This window comes from Callorhinchus milii, unplaced genomic scaffold (assembly GCF_018977255.1).
Source record: "Callorhinchus milii isolate IMCB2004 unplaced genomic scaffold, IMCB_Cmil_1.0 Scaffold3, whole genome shotgun sequence".
NCBI lineage: Eukaryota > Metazoa > Chordata > Chondrichthyes > Chimaeriformes > Callorhinchidae > Callorhinchus > Callorhinchus milii.
In genome coordinates, this window is record NW_024704744.1 from 92,697,468 (window position 1) to 92,707,781 (window position 10,314).

General features: G+C 43.2%; 1 non-coding gene across 1 annotated transcript; it reads left to right on the plus strand.

Annotated features, from left to right (window-relative positions):
- trnaa-ggc lies at positions 1–70 on the plus strand. The gene has a single exon. It is a non-coding gene; the product is annotated as a tRNA-Ala (tRNA).
- The last annotated feature ends 10,244 nt before the right edge of the window (positions 71–10,314 follow it).

Sequence of the window (10,314 nt, forward strand, 5' to 3'; positions counted from 1 at the left end):
TCCTGTAGCTCAGTGGTTAGAGTACTCGCCTGGCAAGCGAGAGACCTGGATTCGATTCCCGGCAGGGAAAAACATTGGGCAAGTTTCCTTACTCCACACACCTCTGTTTACCCAGCAGTAAGAACGAACCCGGTTGTTAGTCGATTGGTGGATCGCTTCTCCAGGGGGTTAATAATTCCATTAAAAAAATTGGTCACTCAATACACGATGTTTGTGGGACGCTGCTGTGCGTAATTGGCTGCCATGTTTCGCCCACAAAATATACAGTCAGTTCACTTTACAGTATATTCTGTGAAGCGCTTTGAGAAGTCTCGAAGACGTGATAACAAATGCAAAGATTATTATTATATTATTATATTATTATTATAGTCCAGACCTACATGCCAAGGCAGGAGTGGGCTTCATTATTAGAGGTGCCTTTCTTTGGATGACGATTAAAACCAAGATTCCGTCTGCCTGTTGGATGTTAAAGATCCTATGACACTATTGTTTCTCTTGGTGTCCTGCCAAACAATTCTCATGGTTAATTAATCATTCATCTTAAGAGCTGTTTGCAAGGCCTTGCTCTGAGCAAAATGGCTGTTGTGTTTGCCTACAAACCAAACAATAATGTCGACTACAATTACTGTAAAGCTCCTTGAAACATTTCAACACAATATGGCACTACAAAAAATGCATAAAAATATCTTTATGGCTATGCGGAGAGAGAGAAAGAGAGAGAGTGAGAGAAAGAAACAGGCTATGCATGCTTTATTGTCTGTATTGCATTCACCAAGAGAGGAAAATTAGACCCAGCTGTGAAAAAGAAGTCAAGTGCCTGGATATCTGCTAACGTTTCATTTTTATTAATAACATAAAGCAACATAAGCATCTGACTGGGCTCCTGTTGATGCAGGAACAGACAATTATGAGCACCAAGCAAGCTTTCAATGCTCTCCATTGTAGCTGGAGCTGGTAAGAATTCAATGGAATCAGAGCTGAGACGTGGAGGGGAGGTAGACTCCAGGTTCAATTCCTCTGGTTTGTACTGAATTAACTGATCTCAGCCAGGAGAGGCAGCAAACGCAACTGTTTTTAATGCACCAGAAAGTGTCACAACCTACATTTTGTTTGTCAAGAGGCATAATTATCACATCAACAACATGTATTATTCCCCCAGCCCTCCCCAGCCCCCTCTGGTTGTCCACACAATAGTCGGGCTAAAGATTTCAACACTCCATTTGTTGCTTATAAAGGAAATAGCATAGTAATAATAATCCTTGCATTTGATATAGCACCTTATCCTGTCTTCGCGACATCTCAAAGCGCTTCACAGAATACACTGTAAAGTAAATTGACTGTATATTTTGAGGGCAAAGCGTGGCACAATAGTGTCCCACAAACAGTTGTGGATTGAGTGAACAATTTTTTTGTAACGGCTTATTACCCCCAGAAAAGCGATCCACTGATCGACTAACAACCGGGTTCCTACTTACTAAACAGAGGCGTGTGGAGTAAGCAAACTTGTCCAAAGTTTCACCCTGCCCGGAAATCAAATTCTAGTCCTCTCGCTTGCGAGGAGAGTGCTCTAACCACTGAGCTACAGGACTCCACATTTCCTTTAGTTGGTGAATCGGGAACAATGAGGCACACTTAACAACAACAACAAGATTACATCTGTATAGCGCTTTTCACGTCTTTTTTTTTCTTAAGCAGAAAAATAACAATTCATTTCTTCACACAAAAAGGTGTTAGGTTTTGAAATTCATTTCCACAAGTGGCTACTGAAGCTGGATCTATAGGATCACTCATAACTGTTTAAGGGTAGCTGACCTGTAAAACATTAGGGGAAAACGAGAAAAGGCTGGACAGTGGAATTAATATCACAAGATCACAAAATCGCAACATCAGTTCATATGAAGAAGGCCCTTCAGCCTATTGGATCTTATTTGTCCACATCACAACCTTTTTTCAATAATAATATTGCAGCATCAAGTTGTTTTTGAATTCATCCAGTGTCCTTCCTAGTATCCTGCTTCATTAGGAGTGAAATCAGGAAGCATTATTTCACACAAAGAGTTGTTAGATGGATAGATATTTGTTAGGTCAGCGTATTAAGGGATCTGGGGCAAGAGCGGGTAATTGGAGTTCAGGTACAGATCAGCCATGATCTTATAGACTGGTGGAACAGGCTCGAGGGGCTGAACAGCCTCCTCCTATTTCTATGTATCTATGTTCCAGGGTTAATTAGAGTTTAGATAAAGAAACACTTCCTGGGATCTGTCCTGAAATCTGTGTCCTCTTCTGCTGTCCAAAACTATTGTTCTGACTTTACTTTCTCAATCCCATTTAAAACTTTGTAGATGTATAAAAAAACTGATTTAGAAATTCAGAAGACAGATACACAGACATAACGGGCCGAATGACTTCTTTCTGTGCTAAAAATGGATTTGTTGCTGAGTTTCCTGATCACCGAGAGCAATGTTTCAGGTAAAAATAGGATAACAGATTAATTCAGCTGGTTTTCTGTGAAACAACACTCAAAACCCTCCAGGGTCAGATTTTATCAAGATACGGGGGAAATATTCACTTCCAAACCTGTCAATAATTAAAATCCAGTTTGGGGATGTGGTAATAGAACCAGTTAAAATTATGAAATTGAACATATGACTCTGTGCAATTGGCTGCCGCATTTTACCCACAAAATATACAGTCAATTCGTATTCCAATAATAATAATAATAATAATCCTTGCATTTGATATAGCGCTTTTCACGTCGGGAGGCCGTCCCAAAGCGCTTCACAGAATACACTGTAAAGTGAATTGACTGTATATTTGTAGGCGAACGCGGCAGCCAATTGCCCACAGCAATGTCCCACAAACAGTCGTAGATTGAAAATGACCAATTTATTATTGTTTTGGTTTTGGAGGGATTATTATTAGGCTCTGTGTGGAGTAAGGAAACTTGCCCAAGGTTTCGCCCTCTGCCTGGAATTGAACTCAGGTCTCTCGCTTGCAAAGCGAGTGCTCTAACCACTGAGCTACAGGACTCCAAATGTCTCTGGAGCAAGGATATCACCTGGGATTCCTACTCCTGCTCTCTGATTAGTAACCCACAGTGCTGGTGGGTGGGGAGTGTCAACGTTTTGACCCAGCTGCGATGAAAGAGCAGTGATATATGGTGTGTGACCTGCAGGGGATCTTCTACATGGTGATGTGCTTCTATGGACGTGAGGCACAGCTGTAATACCCTTGGCAGAATCTGTGCCTGAAACAGAAACAATGCTTCTTACATCAAAGCATTTTGAGAGGGAAAAAACACAGGAAAGTGGGAACAGAAGTGTGTTGAAGAGAGCGCACAAATGAAGAGATTTGTATAAAGGTGGGCACAAACAGAGAAGGAATGCGGGGGGAGTCTTATAACGATAGCTATGTGTATACATTGCTGAAAGGTTCCGAGTCGTGTGATGTTATTGGATTTGATGGAATTCTTTCAGACAGAATAAAAAACAGAAATTTAACACAAGAAACTGCTTCATCCCCAGTATTTTCATATTTAAAGTATCCATTTGGGATTTTGTAATTATTTTCCCCCCCCCGCGCACAAAAAAATACACCTATAAAACTGGATTTTAAACATTAGATATGGATTAGAAACACATAGGTTTGTATCCCCTTCCTCCGTTTCTACTTCTGAGGCTACTTAAGCAAGTGAAATGGCTCCAACCCCTCCACTAGCTGTAAGTGATCTATTAACTGCAGATAGACTTGGCATAGTGCTCACTTCCCTGAAGGCACAGCTGGAAGCTGTCACTGCAAGTGGCCAAGTGGAGCCACAGAAGACGAGGTGATATTTCCTTTTGTGACTTCGGCTTCCACCAACTGTTTGTTCCTTGTTTCGATCGGGCCATCTCTTGCCCCAGGGCAAGGGCTAGGGTGGTCTGGCTACTGCTTGGTGTAATATTAATAATAATCCTTGCATTTGATATAGCACCTTACAACATCTTCTAGATGTCTCAAAGTGCTTCACAGAATATACTGTAAAGTGAATTGACTGCATATTTTGTGGGGGAAACATGGCAGCCAATTGCACACAGCAGTGTCCCACAAACAGTCGTAGATAGAGTGACCAATTTTTTTGATTATTATTTTTGGAGGAAATTATTACTACAAATTTTACTACAAAAAAAAGTACTCCACTTAACAGTAATTACTGTGAAGCACTTAGATGTTTAGGCATCTAAGGCGCGATGAAAATGCAATTTCTTTCTTACTCACAGAAATGACAGGGTGAAAAATGCAATGTTTCATGAATGGCGCATTTTGAGTTTGTTAGGAAACTTTGCATCACCCCTGCCCTCGCCCAGCTCCCCTGGCTCCCCATCCGCCAGAGAATAGAGTTAAAAATTCTCGTCCTTGCCCTCAAAGCCCTCCATGGCCTTGCTCCTTCCTACCTCTGTGATCTGCTGACCCCATATCAAGCTGTCCCCTCCCTCCGCTCAGCAGGCTCCAGCCTGCTACACATCCCCCCGCCCCGACCGGCCCGACCCACCTCACGTCTACGTTTGTACAATTGAAGGAAAAACTTGGATTTTTTGCAGCGTTGCTTATGATTTGCTCAGACTCAGTGAAAGCGTGAAGGGTGGCTGACTTGACTGTCTGTCTGTCTGGCATTCCTCCAAGGATTGAGTGGCAATCACTCTGAAATTCCCCTCAGCAGGGATGGGAGTAAAATTGACGAGGCCGTCAACAGATTATATTGCCGCATTGAATCATTGAGTCCGAACTACGCTATAGCTCAATGATAGATGGCGTTCCATGTGAGGGGAGTGATCTTTTAATACTTCAGGATTGGAATTGTGCTGACTTATCGCAGCCTTTTTTTATATATATTACACTGAGAAACCGGGTTGAAGGGACCAACACGGGCCAGAATAAGGATCACACAAAAGTTCAACACAGTAGACGAGAAGTTGTGGTGGTGAGATACTGCAAAGCTAGGGTTCTGAAGTAAGAGGAAGCGAAGGTTGACAGAGGTAAGAAGATCCAAAGAACTGAGTCCTGTAGAATAATAATAATCCTTGCACTTGATATAGCCCTCTGTCTCTTTTTCTATGTCTCTACATAAGAAATCTATCTCTCAGTCTAACTTCCTGTTTAGAGAGTGACGCCTCCCAGTTCTCTCACAGTAGATAGTAAAACCCTCACTCTCTTCAGATACCCAGTAGAACTCTTTTTCTCTCTCACTCTTTCGCTCTTTCTCTCACTCTTGAGTAATGCTCTCTCTTTTGAACTCTCTCACTTTCGAATAAAGCTCTCAATCTCTCACTCACTCTCTCTAGTAAAGCACTCTCTCGCTTTCTCTCAATGGTAAATATCTTTGCCTCTCTCACGCTCACTCGCTCTCTCCTGATATCTAGTAAAACTCTCTCTCTCTTGTTATCTGCTAATACTCTGTTCAGTGTACCCACAATTTTTGATTGAATCTGGTATTCATTGGAACTGGGAGCGGAATGTATCCTGAAAATGTGTCCTCAACAACCAGAAACAGGCTCGCTAGGTATCAGTAACACACGTTGTGTTGATCTGGGTTTATCTCCTGCCCTATGAGCTAATTGCATGGACTGGGCTCGCAAACTCCTTTGCTCAGCAAGGCAGCGGTGGTTAACACACTGTGGTTACTGACAGGCTTTGTCAATTTAAGCTTAATGCTCTCATAATGAGCATTTAATGGGGTGATTTGTGCACACTAGTGATTTTATTGCTTGTGATTTCATATTTCAGTGCGATTTTTGTTTATTTGAACTTTTGGCTTGTTTAATTCTCTTTCCTTGCAAAGTTAAATGGGACCATGAATGGTACCGAGTGATATCAGGGCATCATAGGGGGAAATTTGCGGTCACATTTTTCAATGGGCCCAAAGATCTCACTTGGTCCCAAGATGGAGAGCTCTGCTCCTCCTGGGCAGATCAACACTGATAATAATAATAATCCTTGCATCTGATATAGCCCCTTATCATGTCTTCCAGATATTTTTTTGAAGGGATTATTACCCCCAGAAAAGTGACCTGCCAATCGCCTAACAACCGGGTTCCTACTTACTGCTAGGTGAACAGAGGCGTGTGCAGTAAGGAAACTTGTCTAAGGTTTCGCTCCTGGACTAGGAAAGAATGTCTAACAAAAATAACTCAAGAGTCTGAATGAAACAAGGGCCTTAAAATTACAAAAGAAAAACCGTGCTCGCACAGATTCAAAACAATGGCAAGAGCTGGATATTGGAAAGGAAAAAGCCACCTTCCTAAAAACGAGCACTGCCACCTAGTAGTTTACAACAGGGCTATTGTACGGTCAGCATTAAATTAAGATTGCTGCAAATTTTACTCCATTAAATCTCACAGTGCAGAAGGAACCCATAAAATTATAATAATAATCCTTGCATTTGATATGGCACCTTTTCATGTCTTCGAGACGTCTCAAAGCGCTTCACAGAATATACTGTAAAGTGAATTGCCTGTGGTCGAAACACGGCAGCCAATTGCACACAGCAGCATCCCACAAACAGTCGTGGATTAGTGACCAAATTATTATTATGTTTTATTGTTTTTTGAAGGAATTATTACCCTCAGAAAAGCAATCCGACCATTGACTAACAACCGACACACTAGTTCTTGAATAAACCTTTCTTCTGCGCATTTATAATAATAATACTTCCATTTTGATACAGGGTCATTATGTTGTCCAAACATCTCAAAGCGCTTCACCGGATTTACTGGAAAGTGTCCTGGCCAAAAGCCCTCAGGCAAAACCGGTCATTCACTTCATGCCATTTGTCTACTTCAGTCTCTCAGCTTCTCCTCGTTACTTGACTTCAGATAACACCTAAACACCTTTCACTTCAAACGAGCCTACAGGCACACCACATCCCTGTCTCCCTGTCTCTCCCCGTCAGTATAATGGATGGCCTCCTTCTGCACTGTGAAATAATGAGGTGAAATTTGCGTCATTCATTATTCCTGAAAGGAGCTATGTAAACGCAAGTTGTTATTGTGGGACATTGCCGCGCTCATCTTTGCCTGCGGATACACAGTCACTACACTTTGCAGCAATTCCCCGTGAAGCGTCGAAGACGTTTTGATGTTACAGAAGCTATTTCAAATGCCAGGATTATTCTTATTATTGAGGAAATAAATGTGTTGCGTGAAAGAGTTCGCATTGCTCCTGTTAACCAGAAAAGTATTTAAGTTAAGAACATCGGTTGCCATGGGAGACTCGGACCCTGCTGTTTCCGTGCTAGGCAACCACTGACAATCACACGGCTGTAACTCTATGTCAACTCAACGCAATCCTCACTGCTGATCCGAGTATCTTGATAACCTGTCTCTATTTGTAATAATCCTTGCACTTGATACAGTGCCTACAACTGGCGAAACGACGTCTCGAAGCAGTTAGCAGGTAATTGTTGCCAAGTGCGGACTTGTGTTTGTGGGCAAACTGATAGAGCAGAGCTGACATCGTAAGACTCCACTCAGTGGGCGGCATAAACCCCACAGTGAGTGAAAATTGTTATTCTTAAGGACAGATCGGTATGACATTTCTGCTGACGCGGACACCACTGGAACAGACAGGACCAGCACCCACTGTAACATTGTCACCGCATGTTCAAAGCTGCTGGAGAGGAATCACAATGACAGATCTTTTGAAGAACGCTGGGCGCTGAGGGTGGGGTGGGGGGAGAAGTCAGTTCACATTGTGTAACTATTATTTATAACTCAAGCTCTGCAGCTCGAGTTATAAATAATACGCTCGAGTGTAGAGAAGACGAGAACTAAAATGACTCCTTTAAGTATCAAACCTGGAAATAAATTGTGTTCAGAAAAGAATGTAATATTTTCGTAATCTTCCCTCTCACCTCTAAAGCCCTCTACTCACACTTGCAGGCAAACAGCAGAGGTGAAATAAAAAGAAGTTCCTGAGGAGCTGTGAACAGAAGGAATCCACTGATCTTTTCCTTAATGATCTGCTCCTTTGCTGTGAACCACACAGACCCCGCGGCAGCAGTGCCAGCACGTCTTATAGCCTAGAGACAAATTGGCTTTCAGGCTAAAACTAGAACTCTGCTAGAAACTGTACCAGGCTCGTGTGTGAGATAGATGGTGGAATTTAAACGCTCAAGTTCTTTCTGTTTTCTCTGTCAACAAGAGGGAAAGTAAAGGAGATACAATGAGACACAGAAAATAAAACTCCTCATAAATAAGCTGCAGGAAAAGCTTGCTCCTGATCTGAGTATCTTCTGCGTATTGTTGTATTTATGATCCTGCGAAAGAGTTGTATTGTTTTCAGGACTGAGATCCTCAGTCCCTGAACTACAAGAAAATATTCTTGTAGTTCAGAAAAGGCACCGAATACTTTTGAACTTCAAACTCCCACTAATCTAGATTATTTGCCTGTTCAAAGAAGCTTTCTGTCTTGTCTGCTCCACCCCTCTGTCCTTGCCTTTAAAGCGAGTCTGGCTCAGTTGAGCACTCAGACGTTTATCGGTTCAAGTCCTGACCCAGGACCTCAACTCAAAGTATAGGCTTGAAGCTCAGAGCTCAACTGCCAATGTAAACTTTGAGGTCCCAACCTTTTGACCCAAAGGCTAGAGTGCTCCCAACTGAGTCAAGCTGAGACAGTAATAACTAACAACAGTAAATCTCTATGTACTTATACTTTGCCTTTCTTGTTAATTACAGTATTTGTTTCTCTTCTTTGTTGCCTGCCTCTGTTTACACTGGAAGCGATTCCAAATTGCTTAATAAGAACTGCGTTTTGTAAAGCAAGGTACAAGAACATTCGTTCCTGCTAGAATTTAGGGCAATTTTATGCCTCAGGTTATTTCTCTGCCAAATCATCACAAAACATATTCAAGGCATTGATTTGGGAAGGTTTGGGAAATCGAACTCTTAAGTTTCGGAAAAAAACGTCTTAAAGATCTGCATAAACAGTGCTGCAATAGCGATTGTTATTTTAATTAATTCCATCAAAATAAATAATCAGACGCACACGATTTGCACATACACTTGTTGGGATGTTTAAACTCAGGGTCTTGGCTGACACTTCATGGCAGTGCAAGAGAAACACTGAGTCAAAGATTCCACATTTGGATGAGACACTAAACTGAGATCCTGGCTTCCTGTCAAGTAGCTATAAAAGATTTCATGACACTATTGGAAAAGTGAAGCCCTCTTCAAGCAGGATAGCTTCATGGAGCACTGCACAGCACTACACAGTCACTTCCCTTTGAGTTATTTATTGAGTTATTTGTGGAGTCAAGATCCTCATCCTCACCTACAAGGCCATTCATGGCTTCGCTCCCTCCTACCTCTCTGACCTACTATCCCTCTACCTACCTGCCCGTACTCTCCGTTCCTCTGGCTCCAGTCTGCTCAACATCCCCCGCCCCAACCGCCCTACCGTCGGTGGTCGGGCCTTCAGCCTCTCAGCCCCGAGGCTCTGGAACTCTATCCCCCAGTGCCTTCGCCGCTTCAACAACAACAACAACAACAAGATTCCATTTACTGAGCGCCTTTCACGTCGGGAGGACGTCCCAAGGCGCTGTACAGTTAGGTAGGACCCGAGCAGGGGGGAAATGGTCAGGGTGAGGGGAGGGAAGGGAGGGAGCGAGGATTGGGTAGAGAGTCGAGAGGGGAGCTGAAGGCACGGTCAAAGAGAAAGGTCTTGAGACCGGCCTTGAAGGAGGAAAGGGAGGAAGCAAAGCGAAGGCACTGGGGGATAGAGTTCCAGAGCCTCGGGGCTGAGAGGCTATCCTCCCTTTCCTCCTTCAAGGCCGGTCTCAAGACCTTTCTCTTTGAATGTGCCTTCAGCTCCCCTCTCAACTCTCTACCCCCTCCTCGCTCCCTCCCTTCCCTCCCCTCACCCTGACCATTTCCCCCCTCCTCGCTCCCTCCCTTCCCTCCCCTCACCCTGACCATTTCCCCCTGCTCGGGTCCTGACCCAACTGTCCAGCGCTTTGAGACGTCTTCCCGACGTGAAAGGCGCTCTATAAATGGAATCTTGTTGTTTTTGTTGTTGTTGAGTCCTCTAGTTTAGTGGTTATAGCCCACGCCTCGCAAGGGAGAGGAGCTGGGTTCAATTCCCGGGCAGGGCGAAACATTGGGCAAGTTTTCTTACTCCACACGCCTCTGTTTACCTAGCAGTTAGTAGGAACCCACTTGTTAGTCAATTACCGAATCACTTTTCTGGGGATAATAATCTATTCAAAATAATAACAATAATAATTTGGTCACTTAATGCACGACTGTTTGTGGTACATTGCTGTGTGCAACTGGCTGCCTC